The sequence below is a fragment of the Ictidomys tridecemlineatus genome, chromosome 9 (assembly GCF_052094955.1).
Source record: "Ictidomys tridecemlineatus isolate mIctTri1 chromosome 9, mIctTri1.hap1, whole genome shotgun sequence".
Taxonomy (NCBI): Eukaryota; Metazoa; Chordata; class Mammalia; order Rodentia; family Sciuridae; genus Ictidomys; species Ictidomys tridecemlineatus.
Genome location: NC_135485.1, coordinates 126,787,045 through 126,804,449, shown reverse-complemented (window position 1 = coordinate 126,804,449; position 17,405 = coordinate 126,787,045). Strand labels below are relative to the sequence as shown.

The 17,405-nt window shown below is 41.8% G+C and overlaps 1 protein-coding gene across 2 annotated transcripts in view; it reads left to right on the top strand.

The window, feature by feature from the left end:
- Arhgap10 (Rho GTPase activating protein 10) overlaps positions 1–17,405 on the top strand; it is a 290,987-nt gene that overhangs the window by 193,358 nt on the left and 80,224 nt on the right. The gene's annotated exons all lie outside the window — the stretch shown is intronic.

Genomic DNA, 17,405 nt, shown 5'->3' with positions numbered 1-17,405 from the left:
TGCACCTCCCAGTAGCACCACTCTGAGGCCAAACCTTTAACACTTGGGCGTTTGAGCGACATTCAAGATCTAAACTATGACATGGATCATAAGCATCCCTGAGAGTTAGGGTGGAGGAGCAGGCTCCCCTGACACCCACTGGCCATGGCTAGCATCTGTTTGCACTCCTGAAAGTCACCTTGCCTTGCAAAAAACCTTCCTGGTTGGACCAGATGTTGTGAATCTCAAGTGTAGGAAGAGGAGTCAGGGAAGGGTAGACCCTCACTTAGGCTCAGGCAGTACATCTTCAGGGGCGGGAAGGGGGTTGGGCATTCCTGTGGTTCTGGGATGGGGTTGAACTTGGTTTGGTTTAGGAGATTCATGTCAAGGTGAGCAGAAACTTCTGGAATACACTCTTCCTCCCACTGTATCCCCGTGTGATTTAAAAAAAAAATTGTGACATAATATTTGTTCATTTTATGGGGTGCATTATGGTAATTCAGTATATATATGCAACATATAATAATCAAATCGGGGTAATTAGCATTTCCTTCTCTTCAAGCATTAGTTGTTTTTATGTGTTGGGAGTTTCAAACTCTATAGCCATTTTGAAATATATCATAGGAGGTTTTAATCAGCAGTTGGCTTATTGTACTAGAGAAGAACCAGAGGTAACTCCTCTTTTCGCCTTCAGTTTTGGTGTCCCATTTCCCCCCACCTGCCTTTCTCCTTTTCCCTTCCCACCCTGCTTCTGGTGACCACTAATCCCTTCTGTCTTCTGCAGGATTGATCTATTGGGTTCCACAACTGAGTGAGCACATGTGGTGTTTGTCTTTCTCTGTGTGACTTATTCCATGTCACATAATGACTTCCAGTTCCACTGTGTTGCTGCAAATGACAGAATTTCATTCTTTTTATGATTGAATAGTATTCCTTTGTGCACGTGTGCACACACATGTATGTATGTACTCATACCACATTTTCTTTTTGCATTAATCCATTGAAGAGCATCTGGGTTGATTCCATATTTTAGCTCTTGTGAATAGTGTGACATTTGAAATACTTAAAGTACTATTTGTTATTGTTGCCCTGTGATCCCTTTCCCAGATTACTGTTATTTTCTCCTCGATTACATATTACCCGTGGCTACTCTGATGACATATCAGCAGGATTGAATAGTTACAACAGATCGGATAGCCCACCAGGCAAAAAGATGTACTATCAGGGCCTTTACAGAACACGCTTGCTGGTACCTTCTCTAGACCCATAGTTTTCAACCCTGGAGTAGCACTGGAATCACCTGGAGGACACTTTCCAACAGCTGTATCAGCCATGCGTGTTGTGCTGTTGGATTTTCACCTTCCTCACTAGTATGGGAAGCAGAGCAAGGGGAATGGCTGCCTGGGGAGGAAGCGTCTTCTCTCTCCGATAAGAACATAGGAGGGAACATGGGGGAAGGTTCCACTCATGGTCCTCAGGCTTTTGTTCACAGTAGTTAAAGCAAGACCTGAGTGGGACATCTGTGACATCTGCTGGTGTTATTTTGACCCATGGGAGCTTGGTTTGGACTCAGAATCTCAAGGAGCGGCTTGCTGTCCTGACTCTGCCTGGCCTTGTCAGGGTCAGTAAGTGTGGGCAAGACGGTCTGTGAGGGACATGTGGAGGAGGGGCTACCTAATGCTCCCCTGTTGCTTTGCTCAGAGGGACTGCCATTTGCCTGTCTCTAAAGCCTCCACCTCATAAGAAAAATGAAGAGGCTAACTGTGGATTAGAAGTCGTGTGGTTTTTCTACGGCCAAAGGCATGCATGTAGTTTTCAAAATACATGTATTCTTTAGGGCAGCACTTCTTAATCTTCATGGGATGGCAGACCTCTGAGAAGCTAATGAAAGTTACTAGCCCTCTTTCCAGATAAAAGCACATCACATTCCCCCATTCTGTCAGTTGTATTAGTAATTTCGGGGGGTTCACCTGCATTGTTGAATTGGTTGGCTCTCGGTTGAGACCGTGGTTGAAATGAATACTCTGACCTGAGCTGTCTCGCTTGTCATTTCTGTACAGGCAGTACATAATTTTAAAAAACAGCTTACAGTCTTTTAGGAACTTCTGATTTTTTTTTTTTCTCTCATTCTGTTCACCATTCCAGTAACTTTTCTCATAGGGAATTATTCTGAAGAAACTTGTTCAATCATTTGTATATTGAGAGGATTTTTAAAAAATTGGGGTTGTATTGTATGCCAAATACGTAACAGGTGCCAGCGGGGAGAGATGAAGTCACAGCCCCTGTTGGGAAGACTGTCACAGCTGGGGTGATGACTGTGTTTTGGGGTTGGTATCCCATAACTCTTATGCTAGCCAATAAACTATATAACTTGCAGTTCAAAGCCAGCCTCAGCAACGGAAAGGCACTAAGCTTCTCAGTGAGACCCTCTCTCTAAATAAAATACAAAATAGGGCTGGGGGTGTGGCTCAGTGGTTGAGTGCCCCTGAGTTCAATTCCCAGTACCGGACAACAAAAACTATAGAACTTGCTTTCTTAGTTGTATTGTGTTTCTCCCTGCCACATTGTTGAGGGCAGAGATCTTTTTGTATACTTAACAATAGCACCTGGTGTGTGTCAGGGGCTCAGTGAATATTTATTGCATGAGCTAATAATGCATTCAGTACATTTTGAGAGAGTTGGAGGATTGGGAGAGACAGGCAAATGCAGATGTAGTTCCTTTGAGCAAAGCATGGGAGCATCTCTTGGGTCTTTGTTGCTTTTGCTGGAGCATTTCTAGCTTGTGTGAACATTGCTTTCCACTGGAAAATTAAGCTGGAAACCCAGTTTGGTGAGTCTCTTTACCACTATAGTCAAAGCATCTTGTTTTTTTAATGTGTGTAGGTAGTTTTTTTTTTCTTTATTTTTGGTAGCCAGTGGTGGGGAATTGATGCCTCCATTTATGGTCCTGTCACACTGTCATTAAACCTCATTAGTGTGCACTGCACCCTCCAGACAGCTCATGGGGAGATGGCTATGGTTCATTTTTCAAAAAAGAAATAGACTACAAGCTTTGAAATCATGTTCAGCTTCAACTATCATTTGGTTAAATCCTAATTAAGGGAACTTTGATGGAATGTAGCTGTGAAGTCTTGCTCTTGGGAAAGAGGGATGCCATGTCATGCTACAGCTTCCTGTTATCTTCCCTTATCTGAAGCTGAGGGAAAAACGCATGATTTTTCTGCTGGGAGGTAAGTGGTACAGACCCCTAATTAATCTGCTTTAGAGATCACCATTTCTCTCTTCTTTGCCATTTTTTTTTTTTTAAGCAAATCTTACAGGAACTTCCGGGTAGAACCAGTGAGCCAGTAGCATAGTCATAGCAGACGGAAGTGTCCCAGCTCTGAGATGGAACTTTCTAGAACTGGGTAGAGGTCTTTGTTTTCTTTCTGCTTTTTGACACTGGACTGATGCTGTGACCACCAACCTCAGCACTGGCTTCCAGTTGAGAAGGGAGGCAGTGAGGATTGATTTTCTGGTTCTCCATGGTATGCGTAGATTGAGGCCTGGAAACAGCAGTGGCTGAAGGTGGAGGGCAGAGTGGAGTGTCAGTGTGGGTTAGTGAATTCTAAGAACTGAACCCCGCCATCCCCTCTCCTTTTCTCTCCCATTTTCCCTCGTATAGTTCCACTCCTAGCTCTGTTCTTGCTCAGCTGGACTTTTATTAGAGTCCAGGCTCTGCTCTGAGGAAGAACATTTCTGCTGAGAAGGAGTTGTTCTTATAAACTCTGTGGACATGTGTGTGCACATGAGCCACAGGTTTCCCCAACAGCTAACGCACAGATACCTCCCCAGGATCTTACTTTTGACTCCAAAGCAGTGAGGAGGGATAGAGCTCCTCTGAGTAAATGTTTGGAAGCAAGGGGGTTAAATAGAGTGGGGAGAGGCAAGTCTAAAAGAATAGTCTTGTGAGGAAGGAAGAGATAATAATGGAAGAGGAGCAGAAACCTAAGGGGACACTGGACAGGAGAAAGGATGAGAGCTGTTTTCTTTTCCTCCATTATTTACTCGCCCTCCCCGGGAATGTGAAAAACATGCATTCTAGGAAAATCACAAAAGAAAGAGGAAACTTGATATAATTAAAGCAGGAGAGCTCTAGCTGAATTTGAGAGTTAGTCAGACCCCTAGTTAATCTACTTTGGAGATCACCATTTCTCAGTCTCTTTGCCATTTTTTTTTTAAATAAAATCCATATGTACTTGATAGGAAACTTACACCATATGTTTTGGCTTCGTGGACATGTGATACATTAAGATGTTGTTTTAAAAGAAGTGTTTATGAGCCAAAAAAAAAAAATCATCAAGGTCTTTTAACCTTGCAAACCAAAAAATTGTGTTTCCCAGGTGGAAAGGGTACTGTAAACTTTCCGAGGCTCCTCAATTTGGTGTTGTGCCTTGAAGTTGGTGAGTTTTGCACAAGTTTTGCAAAATGAACTTGTTATGCATTAATTCAGAACCTTTCTTCCTGCATGCCTGCTGTGAGTCAGATGTGATGTGAGATTTGGGAGAAATGATACCATGAGTCCTAGTAAGGGAAAGAAGAAATGTCCAAAAGGAGCCACACTGTGGTGGAAACTCGGTGTTCTCAGAGAGATGGGGATTTTAGGGGAGAGTTTATGTCCAACTAAGGGGAATCTGGAAAGTTTCCCTGAGTAGGTGGTTTGAATAGGTTTTAGAGTGGAGTTTGAACAGGTGGAGATGTGTTAAGAGGACATTTCAGGTATGGGAGATCATGTAGTCAGAAGCCCAGCGAGGAGGCGTATGTTCTGGGAACACAGCTCTTGTTGGAACTTGGCAATGGCACAGTATGAGGTGGGAAAGAGATTCCGGGCGGTGGAGGAGGTTGAAAATGCCACTTAGGACTTTTGCTTTTAATTTCACAGGTACTAGGACCATTCACGGTTTTCAGGTAAACTGCTTCAGGAAGCTTAATCTGAGAACAGGGTTTGCATAGCAAGAAGTAGAATGAAACACCAGAAGGAAAGTCAGTCAGGGCCCGCCCTGGTCAGGAGGATAGGGGTATCCAGGGACTGATTTGTGGGTGTTCTCTGAGGAAAGTATTGTAAGAATTCAGGACTAAGGATTGATATTGGTCAAGTGGTATTGTTAAGTTGTGTGCCTGTAGGAATGTGCAGCAATGATCCCAGCAATATGCAGAGTTGTAACATACCAAATTTTAAAAAATAATTAATCCTGGAAGAATACTGGTGCACCTTTAATAAAAGGAAGAAAAAGAAGTTCTGTGGTAGGAAGGAATTTTAAATTGTAACAATAAATTTCACTTATCTGAATGTCCAGCAACATAAGCCCAATAGACAGTGGGAGATGTGGGGTGCAAATTTATTAAGAGAATTTTAGGGATAAAAGATGTAATATATAGGATGTAGCCCAAGACATGAGGTTGGCCTGAGAAAGCATGTACTGGATTCTTATGACATGACATGCTTTTGACATGTTACTATGGAGTGTTCATCTTGTACAACCATACAGGGGCTGGATGTTTCTGTTGACGTACAAATAAACTTAAAATGCATATTAAAGACATAACCTCCCCCCTTGTATCAATATGTGACAGCATCCCTATATAAATGCAAAATGCTTACGTTGTACCTTTGTACAGGTGAGAGATAAGTTCACCTGTGAGCACACAGCTAGAAAGTGGGAATATTTGGGTTGGAACTGAAATGGCCTAACTCAGAGTTTGCTCTTTAACACTAGGACAAGAACAATATTCTTGAAAACCAGGAAGTTGTATTAGTGATGAAAGAAGAGCTGGAAGACCCCATCAGTGTCAGGGTTGCTAGGGGTGTTGTCAAGGACGCTTGTCTCTGCCCACCAGAGGGGAGGGTGAGGACCAGCTGGAGGTGTGAGCTCCTCTGGAGTGGAATATCTGTTGAGAGCAAGAGTGATGTCAGCTCCTACAGCTATAGTGCTGAGGAACAGCTGGCAGTACATGATTCTCATATGACAGAGACAGAAGAATGCCCCAGAACCCCCACCCCACCTCAAGAATACTGTGGGAGGAGAAGTCAGAACTGATGTGGACAGGAAGGACTGGGCAGGACCCCTGGTGCCTGCACCTGAGTTGTGTGCAGCTCACTCCGCACTCTCATGGTCTAGAGAAGCTTTTAAAAACTCTCTGTGATGCTGAGAACTGAATCCAGGGCCTTGTGCATGTTGGGCAAGTGCTGCGCCTCTGAGCTTCACCTCCAGCTAACCCTGTAGTGAACTGGCTACCTTCATTCACTTGCATAATCCTTTGTGCTGCTTAAATGCATATTTGTGAGTACTGTGTGCACCCCAATATTGCACCAAAGACAGTTTTGTAGGAAATGATTTTAAAGTAATACTGGCACATTAAAATTAAAAAGCTTCACATGATGGTTGCACCCACTTTTTGACAGACCAATTTACCATAAAATCTATATCAATTATGTGGTGAAATATAGCAGCTCACATCTGGGGAGGGGGAGGTCTTTAAAGGAACTTAGTTAAAAAGGTAACAAACCCTCTCAGAAGTCATAGGGTCTATATAATTGTGTGTGTGCGCGCGCATGCGTGGGTACACACAAACACACACACACATATGTACATATACACATAAAAATATGTGGGTTCATTCTCATATTTTATACTTTAATGTTACATATTAGATTTATAATGTGATTCTTCCTCTTCTTTCTCCTCAATCCTACTCCCCAAGGGCCTTTGAAGATTCTGAAGAGCTTTTGAGAACTATCAAAATATATCAGGGTGGTTTTCTTTTAATGTTATTTTATGTTAATATAAAAAATGGGTAACTCATATAAAGTAAGGTATATAATGTTACTCTCAACCAAATCACTTTATACGCTAATGCAATTTTAATCTACATTGTGTTGATCCCATTGAGAGTTTCAGTTGGCTTTTCAGCATGACTTGCAAAGCAGCATACTGTGGATCAGCCTTAGCCTTCTGTGGCATTTCTGTTTACCCTGATTTTTTTTCTGTGATTTTCTGATGGTCAGGAGGTCATGATATTTGTTCAGTACTAGCCTTTGAGTGCTACAGTTTGTCTGGACCACAGGGTGCCAAGAGACAATTACATTTTATTCACATGAAACTTTCTCTTGATGAGGATTCTTCTAATTTTGTCAAAATAAGCCTTTTGGCTTTTGACATGGGGATCCTCCCAGGGTCACATTTTTTGTGGCTTGAAGATGGAGGGTCATTTGAGATGATCATGCTTTGTGGAGAAGGCTGATGTCTGTCCTTTCCAGAGGTTTCTTCAGAATAGTTTGAATGACCCCTGTTGCCAGTATGTATTGCAAAGTCCTCCATTAGTCTATGTCCTCCAGTCACAGAATAGCAGAAGAGAAAGGTGACAAGGGGAAGCACAGGTTCCACATCTATGGAGCCAAGTGACTACCAGGGGAAAGAAACTGCATCTGTACTGAACATGTGCAGCCTTTCTTATTCCCTGAACAATATAGAATAACAGCTATTTATGTAGCATGTACTTTGTATTAGGTATTATAAGTAGTCTAGAGAGGATATAAGTCTGCAGAAGGATGTGCATAAACTCTGTGAAAATACTATGACATTTTATATATAAGGGGCTTCAGCATCTGTGAATTTGGGTACCTGTGGGGTTCTTGGAACCAATCTTCTACAACTGGAGGATGATTGTGTTTCTCAACAGGTATCTAAGGTGATCTCCAAAATATTAAGTTAGGCATATTAAACTGTATTGAATTATTCTTGTTTGCAGCCAACTTTCCGATTTGTGTCTGCCTATCTTTGGCAAAACTTAGAAGGTTGCAAACAAAGTTAGGAGGACGCATCCCTGTTCCTAGTGCAGTGTGGACTGGAATCCCTTTTAGTCTCAACTTGGGGTCCCAGCAGCAGCCACATGTGGAATGTTTTTGACAGAGGACAGCCCATGGCTCCCTTCCTGTTGCCACAAAAGCAGCATACATCCTAGAACTCTCCAGGTGACTCCGCCATCCTTGAATGCAAAGAGGCTGAGTGAGTAGTATTCAAACTGTTTTCGATCGAGTCCAGGGGATCTTCCGGTCATAGAGTGTGCTTGTCATTTAATGGGAAAAAGAAATCTCTTAAAAGAAAAAACAAACAGAAACAAACCTCCACGCTGAAATGCTTCTTGATTTAGCTTTGCTGGCCCCAAGTTGCTAGGCAGCAAGTTTTTTCATATGAGAGAAAATACGTGTCTTAACAACAATCATAAAACTCCCAAGTCTCTAAGAGATGTAGGCCCAAGTATCAACTGTTCAGAGTTAAAATCTTACAGCAATATTTGACAGATTTTCAGAGCTCCCCCTGCCTCAAGTTTTCACGAATGTTGGCCTCTTGGCGTCAAAACATGACCTCTGTATTTTTTTTTTTTTCTTAACATGGCCTTGCATTTTTGGGAATGTTTTAAAAAATGCTTTAAAAACACAAAACTTTCTAACTTCCTTTCTCCCTCCTTTAAGGAGAGAAGGGAAAATAATGAGGACATTGTCTTGCCCGTTCTGTTTCTGTGAGCCAGGGCATAGGAAGCTTTGAACTGTTACGCAGCTCTGGAGATGGTGGATATGATTTTTTTCCATGGGGCTAGAGTGGTTTGATAGAAGAACATTGGGGGAGATAAGAGTCATTCTGTAGCATCTGAGTGTCCAGTGAAGAAAAAGCACTGGGGTGGTCTCCAGAAAATGGGAGCACTGCATTCTTGATTGAACAAATTTATTGTTTGTTGTCATATTGAGCATACTCAGTAGAAGGGAATGGAACTTGCCAAGAGGTGAGTTTTTGATTCAGAAGCAAGAACGGCACGATATTTTCAATCGTGGGAATGTGTTCTTGGTAGAGATGAGTCAAGGAGTTGGGATGAGGCTGGCTGACCTCTGAGGTTCTGCCCATCTGAAATTCTCTGCCAAAGTGTCTGGAGATGCAGGGTTACAGAGATGGGTCCTCAGAGGCTTGCCAAGTGCTTACAACTTGACCTTCAAACAGCATTTGCAGAAGCAGAAGTGGTCAGGAAGCTAGGCGTGGTGGTGCACGCCTCTAATCTCAGCAGCTTGGGAGGCTGAGACAGGAGGATCTCAAGTTCAAAACCAGCTGAGTTCAATCACCTGCCTCCTCCCTACAATGGTCACAAAGATTATGATCATTACCTTCATTTCATTTTAAGTTGTTTTTATTTCAGCACCATGAAGAGTACTTGCAAGGGAAAATTAGAACCAGAGTTTGAGGGGTGGGCATGGTGGTGTGTGTGCAGGTGGACAGGAGAGAGAGCCCCTCGGCTGGCCCTCCTCTGGAGGGGAGGTCAAGTGGGTGTGTATTGGCTTGGTTTCTTGCATGGCCCTACTGATCATTGTTTTTTTCTTTGTGAAATCTTTCAGAGCCATCTCTCTTATCTCTCTCCAGATAAAATTGGTAATAATGACAATAGCCAACATTGATAGATGATCATTGATAGAGGCCAGGCCTAGGGTCAACTTCTTATGTGGCATTTCACTGAAGGGTTCTGCAGGCAGGATGCATAATGTATCACGGTGGACTCTGAAGGAAAATTCCTAGGCTTTGGAATCTTGGCTCTACCAGGCTATATGACTTGTGTGATCTACTATTCTCATTTCCACTTTCCTTTTCTATAAAATAACAACTAAAGTCCCACCTGATAGGGTGGTTGCAGGGACGAGTTGGGCAAGTTACACACCTTACTGATGCTTTGCACATGACGGAAGTTGATTGATTTACTTCAGATCATAGAATTAGAAAGTGACCCAGCTGGGATTTGAAGCTGTCTTTCCAGTTCTAAAGCCTGTTTCTTAACCCCTGCACTGCTGCTGTCTGATAAATGTGTGAATAATCACATTTTATATTAAACAATTGTAATAACTTGTTTGCATTTTGAGAAAACTAAGGGCTGGAACTGATTTTCATCCCTGTGGATATGATAGAAAAGGAAGGCGTGTCTCATGTGGCTTTTAGTTTGCTGTCTCAAATGCAACAGGAACCACACATCATAGATGCTACTACCTCTTCTGGGGCATTGGGCAGTGTCAGGCCTGTTGGCTTCACCTCTCTTAAAACTTTTGCTAAGCTCTGGTTACCATCCTCCTCATCTTTACCACCATCACTATGACTCATATACAGTAGCAGTATGGCTGACGGTTATAAATGCTCACACTTTGTTATGTACATGGTGTCATTTGATATCCTGCTTGACAACTCTTTGGGTAGATATTATTGTCCTCATTTTGCAAATGAGGAAACTGGGGCTTAGTGTGAGAATTTGCCTGGTGTCACCGTTGGTAGATGGCATTGCTGGGATTCAAACCCAGAACTGTCTGGCTTTGGAGATGGTGTTCCTAAGCCTCCTTCCATCTTAAATGGCTTTAGGAAGAAGGCCTTTAGTCTTTGTTGCCACTAATAGGCTGGACTACTGTAAGCTAATCCTCAGAAATAGCAGATATGGAATAGTTGTGGATTGTACCAAAGCACTGAAAATAGAATATTTTGATGTTGCAAAAAATATTTTCATAACTTGAAAATTACACCAAACACTATAAGTGGGAAATATAAACACAAAATATCGCTTCAGTAATATGTAAAAAACTGATTTTTTTCCCTCTGAACTATAAGCACATCTTGAATAAGTTCCATGCTTTGAGCAAAAATTTTGGAATTAAAGATGAAAGTTTATATTACTATGTTGATTGAGTAAAATACTTGGGACCAGAAGTATTTGGGATTTCGGGTTTTTTAAAAAAATAATTTTGGCATATTTTCATAGACTCCATCAGTTGAACATCCCTAATCTCCATATCCAAAATGCTTCAAGTTGTGAAACTTTCTGAGTGTTGTGTTCGTGCATTTAAGAGCTTTGGAGTTGAGATTTCAGATTAGGGATGCTGCACTGGATCTGTAGAATGTGTACTGTTGAGACTCTACAGTAATAATGTTGCCATTTGCACCAGACTAGAATACTTGTAAAGTGCTCTCCCCACTAAAGATTTCCTGCCCCTTCTAGATAGGCAGAGCTGGGAGAGGGATATTTTTGTAGACTCTGAATTCGGCTGCTTCCCATTTTTATGTGTCTGGGTTCCTCCTCAATCTGCAGTTCTTCATAATAGTGTGGTACAAAGATTTACTTTGGGCAACAGCCCAGCCCCTCTGAGATCTGCTCACTGCAGAGATGGGCTTCTCTAGCCTGTTTGGATGACTTGCTCTCATCTTCACTAGATCTGCAGGTGGCACCAGGGTTAAAGAGTATCAGTCAAACTAGAAATCAGGCTGAGTCAGATTCTCTCTCCTACAAGTTTAGAATCAGGATGTGGAGAAACTGAGCTAGCTATTGTGAGATTGTCCATGTCCTGGGGAGAGGTAGTGAAAAACCTCTGTCCATGAGTCAGGTGCAACAGAACAGGAAGACAGTGGCCCGAGAAGATCTTGCAGCCCCAAAGATGGGAGTGCACAGGCAGGAGATGGAGAACTGCTACTTTGACTCTTGATGACCTTTAGTTACTGATCAAAGCAGCCTTGAGTTCCAGCGATTTCTACTTCCTGCTGATACCTTTTAGTGAATCCTTTTACGTATATTATCTTGATAAGGTTTTTGTCATAAGCAGCTCATACTTTATACAATGTGAGAAGATAACAGAGCATGAAGCACCTGCATCCTCAGGTCCACAGATTATTCAGTGACCTTGATTTAACTCAGTTTTGTTTATACTTTTCCTACTTCAGGTATCTCCTCCATGACCTTGAGGCAACTTGTAGACCTGATCCTTAGGAAAACAGATCAGGAGTGTGTGTCAGATCAACATAGTTTGACGTAGAAATTGGTCCTTCAAAGGCACTCAAGCAAGAACCTGTTGCTCTGTTCCCATAATTTTATGACTTGAACTTCTTTAATGCACTTCAGTTTTTAATGTTCTTAGTCTACAGTTTAAGCTAGAAGTAGCTGTTCTCTTGACTTCTGTATAATTTCTTTTACTAGGGAATTGTTTTTCAAGACTTCAGTCTGTGTTCTGATGCATCCTGCATTCTTCCACATCTCCTTGCTGGCTGGTCCTTGAAAGGCCATCCCTACACCAGACAACCTCTCTGTCAGTTTTGAAGCTTTATTACATCAGTAGCCACTTTGAAAATTTAATGAAATCCTTGGGTTTTGTTCCCAGAAAGTTGTCTATTTAGGCACAAAAGGAATGTATATACAGTTTCAAGAATTCTGGGGACATCCAGGTTAAGAACCTAGACCCACAGGAAACCAAGAGTTTTGGTGTGTAGTCCAGGAGAAATTGGGACTAGGAGCATATTGTCAGACTCATCCTTTGTTGACGTTGCTGCTGACTTATTTCCTATGCTTCTGCCCAGGAAACTAGGAGAGGAAGAGAGATGGACACCACTTATCTCTGATTCATGCTTTATTCCCTGAGAAGGCTGTGTGGCTTTTGTCCCCTCCCCCACTCTTCTCCCTCCTGCCCCAGGCCAGCTACCAGGGAAACCTTTCAAAATCCCTTACTTTGACCATGGAAGATATGAGTCTGTGCTGAAATAAACAATTTAATAAGAATTTAAAGAATAGCAGCTTAAATAATGAGAGGACCACTTCCCATCATTTTGAGATGTGCTGGTGTGCAGCTTTCTATGGGAAGGGGAGAGAAGACTGAAGAGTGTACCTCTGTCTAGATCAACTCTGCCCTGTGCAAAGCTCATCTTATTTGAATTCTTCTGAACTTCCCCCAGATCAAAAGCAGTCTGAATATCAGCCACATTTAGTCAGAGGTACCTGATAGCTGGCCATATGTTAGTATCTCTATTTCTACATTATTAGAATGACAGACACTAATGTACTGCCTCACTAAACGTTTTGGTAAATAAACGTTAGCCAGACAGTGGCTAGCCTAAGGGTTGATCGCGTCAGCCCCCACACACTGGGGGTTAGCAGTTTTAGTTGTGCTACACTTCTATTCACCCTCTAGTTACCACCGTCGCTGAAAGAGCGAGGGGAAATGGCTACTTGGTGCAGGAAGCCTGTACAGAGTGACCCCCAATAATTCTAGACCCATCTCTGAATGTGTCAGGGGGTCCTTAAGACTGTACCCGTGTTCAGAGACTTGCTGGGATGATGCAGTAAACTTAGCTTACCGTTGTCCTCAGATAGATTTAATACACAGGGTACCCAGCTAGATTATACAAGAAGAGTAGAATCCACGTGTAGCTTCCTTAATCTGTTCCTCCCTGCAGAGGGGTCACAGAGAGCATATTCTTCCCCCTGCAGTGAAAGTACAAAGTGTAGCAAGCTTGTGGTGGGTGCTTCTGTATATGGATTTTGCTAGAGACTCCCTTCCTTGTATTTTTGTGTGGAAGTAGTTATGTGGGCATCTTTTGCCTAGTGTGTCCAATAATTTAAGACTCCCAGAAGACTAGCAGGTATAACACCTGCACTTTTTTTTGAGGGGGGGGGGGTACAAACAGACTTGACTGTTTAGGGAATGTTTTATAATAGTTTAAGGCAGAGTTGACCATCCAGTTTCCCAGATGCCAACTAAGGGTCAGCCTAAGGACAACAGGGTCAGGCCTGCTGTGTTCACTCTTCTCTGCAAACTGGGTGTCTTTTAATTGCCACGGCAAGGAACTTGTGGGGCAGCAGTGTGGACGGGATCCTGATTCTTTCGAAAGAATATTCTTCACTGGGATTCACAGCCTTTCCTTTTTTGCTTTGGAATTATCTGTTCCTTCAATAGATGAAGTGCATGTTATCAATTCCCAATACAAAGACATGAGAAATGTTTAAGGAGAAGAAATGCTAATTGCCCAGATTTGATCGTTACACTTGGTATATGTGTATTCAGTTATCACACTGTATTCCATATGTATATGTTAGATATTAATAATAATCTATATTAAAAAGTACATGATTGACTTCAGAGGAGCCTGGGAATCTAGAAGAATGTGGTCAGTGCAGGGTAAGTCAATTACATGCCATGCAGTCTTATGTCACTGGGTTAACTTGGCACAGGATGAAAGTCCTTCAGAAGTACCCTTGTTTTAAGTTTCCAGTTGGTTGATTTCTTTTTGAGAGTGACCTTGGAGGGCAGGAATCACTTTTGTTAGCTTTATTTCTTTTTTTAACCCTAAACTCCATTGAGTGCTGTCTTTTTAGGACCCACATTTTCTCCAGAGGGTGCCTCCATGTCTGCTCTGCCCCATCTCCTCTGCCTCTCAACCTAGCTCCCCTCCTGGGTAGTGTTTGTGACACACTGACACTGCCCCCCACCCCACCCCAGATTTGCTCCCTCTATTTGTTTCAGATATTTTTCTAAAAATGTCTTATTGTAAAAACATTTTTTAACATGAGCTGCCTTCTGCCAGTATTCAGCAGGTGGAGTTGGCATCCTGTGTGAGTGCCATCTTCCTCTCACAAGCTCTTTTTGGGGTTATTCTTTTACAGATCTTTTTGTGCAGTAATCTATTTATTTTTACAATTTTAACTAGTCATACTAAAAGTTTTCCCTAATGCATACTGGTTTGGGGGAAGAATTTACCTTACAATTTTTGAGCCTGAGACAGCAGTCAATTCTATTGATCATTTTGCATTGAGACCTCTGGTTGAGAACACCCAGTAATAAGTACTTCTTGTTACTGTAGAGATACAGTCATCTTGAATTCCAGAGCAGAGTCATACCAAGTCACTTAAAACTTTCTAAACATCTTCACATAGCCTGGAATTTGCTTCATAGAGTAGAAGTATAGATGAACTGATATTGGTCATAGATTAGTAATTGATGTAGATGTTACCATTTGTGTGTTAATCAGCTTTTCATGATTGTCACCAAAATACCTGACAAAAACGACTTAGAGGAGGAAAAGTTTATTTGGCCAACGATTTCAGAGGTTTTGTCCATGGTTGGCTGACTCCATTGCTCTGAGCCCGAGATGAGGTAGAACATCATGGTGGAAGAGTGTGTTAGAGGGAAGCTGCTCAACTCATGGTCACCAGGAAGCAGAGTGGGCAGGTGGGGGACACCAGGGTAGATGCACCCTTTTAGGGCATGCCCCCAGTGAACTGCTTCCTCCAGCCACTCCCTACCTACCTATAGTTAGTGCCCAGTAATCCTACCAAACCAGGACGGACTGATTAGGTTCCAGCTCGCACAAAGCTAATCATTTTACCTCTGAATATTCCTGCATTAGCCCAGGAACTTTTGGGGGGCATCTCTGATCCAAACCATTACACAGTGTCTTCACAGGAACTCATTATATCCTTTTTACTGGTAGATATATCTGAAATTATTCATGGTAATAGTTAAATGATCTGATGTTTATGGTTGGTATCCTTTCTTTCTTTTGTACAATTATTAAAAGGGATTTTAGGCAGTTGAGACACTCAGAAAACCTTAAGCTTTTTAAAAATATTTCTAGTTGTAGATGGACACATATCTTTATTTTTGCTTTAGTTTTTTTTTTTTTAAACGTGGTGCTGGGGATTGAACTCAGTGCCTTACTCATGCTGGGCAAGCTCTCTACCACTGAGCCCCAACCCCAACCCTTAAACTTTTATATGCCTTTTACTATATGGGTAGAAAAGAATGAAAACAAAAAGCATATCTTTTTGGAGTCCAGTGTTCAATGGTGGTGGCCCAGAGACATGGCCCCAAGATTGTGCATTAGAATTTGAACCTATAAGACACTTGCTGTCTTTTTTATCTAGAGCCAGGTTAAGATCCTGTACACTTTGAAGGCTTTTTGTACTAGGCATTCCTTTGTGAGTCAACTCTGTTTTTTCCTCTGAAGATACTTAATTATTCTGTCCATGGTGGTGAAAGAGGGCTGCGAGGGGTGGAATGGATACAATTATAAAATGCAAGATTCCCCTCCCTAAGCATTCTAGGGTATTTAGGGAAGAAATTGTGCACAGCTGTGAAGACTGATGGAGCACCTGGTGTTCCATACCTGGCAAGTTCTCGTTCATACAAACCATGAATCAACACAGTCAACTCTGCAGGGGTAGATAGTATTGGTTTTTCTGCAGTTCATAGGTGAATCAAGAAGCAAAGCTCAGAGAGTTGAATGAAATTAACTCACCCAAGGTCTCACAGCTTGCTTTATTCATTTATAGCCTGGCTTGTTCCAAAAGGGATTTTAGGCAGTTGAGCCACACAGTTAGAAAGTTCTTTGTGGTCTTTCTACTGTCCCAAGAAAAACATGACTGTATTTTTTTCTCTTTAAGCTTAAATGATGCATAGTGTTTCAGTCAATATTACTGGATGGATGGCTCCAAGTTTAAATTGCACAAAAGTGCTTATGTATGTCTCCGTAGGAACGTGTGGGAGTCAGAAAGGAAATCCCTGTGTTTGATTTCATAAAGTCATGAGCTTTATATAGTCGCTTGAGCCACACATGCCAGTACCTGGCGGTGAGCACAAAAATGTCTTATTAATCACTGTGCAGCTGGAGTGTTGCTCGTTGTCATTATTGCTATTCTTATTTACTGAAAGCGTATGCAGGCTGCAGATTGCAGACTGCGCCAGACCAAATCTCCAAAGTGGTTGAATTAATAGGGTATGAGGAAGATTTATAATCCTTTGTGAATGAGTGATTCTGTATATGTTCATACAAAGAAACAGAGCACACCAGAAACTCATACAAAATCTGGATTGTAATCTCGAGCATATTATTCTCAGTCTCCACCTCCTGTTCTAATTTGGGGCTGAATCTGCTCTGCTTTGTTTATATGTTGAAAATAGAATTTATATATAGACTGTTCTGTTTTTAGGCAATTGTTTTTCCCTACCTTAGCAATAAGTAAAAGTTGAAATTTTCTCCTAAGGGAGGCTCCATCACTGAATTTCTCTGGAATGTCATTTCTATTTAGGTGGAAGTGGGGCAAATGACCACTAAGAGGATTAGTCATCATTTTCAAAATTTAATGAAGGAATTAGGTCATACGTGCTTAATGTGCTAATAAGTACAAGTCAGCCGGACTTTTGATGGATTGATGTGGAAAAGTCCTCAAATGAGAATTTTCTTATGTGTAATCATTTTATTTTGTGGTTCCTACTAGACTTGAGTTTCTAGGACCCAGACACAGCCACAGTCTAATTTTTTTTTTTTAAGTCCGCTGTGTATTTCTCTGAGTTCCATGTACCTTAAAGAAAACTCTTTTGCATTATTATTCAGACAAATTCAAACTGTTGTCAATTGTTTCTGCTTCTCCCTGTTTCCCATTCTTGGCAGCTGTGCCTCTCATTACTTGAGGTCAGTGTTTCTTGACTAGTTATGCTTTGCACTTCTTTGAGAATTTGATGAAAAGTAAAAGTCTGCTTTCTGAAAATATACTAGCGCATGTTCACCATTTACATGTGATTGAAGGGCACATAGTAACTCCAAAAGCTG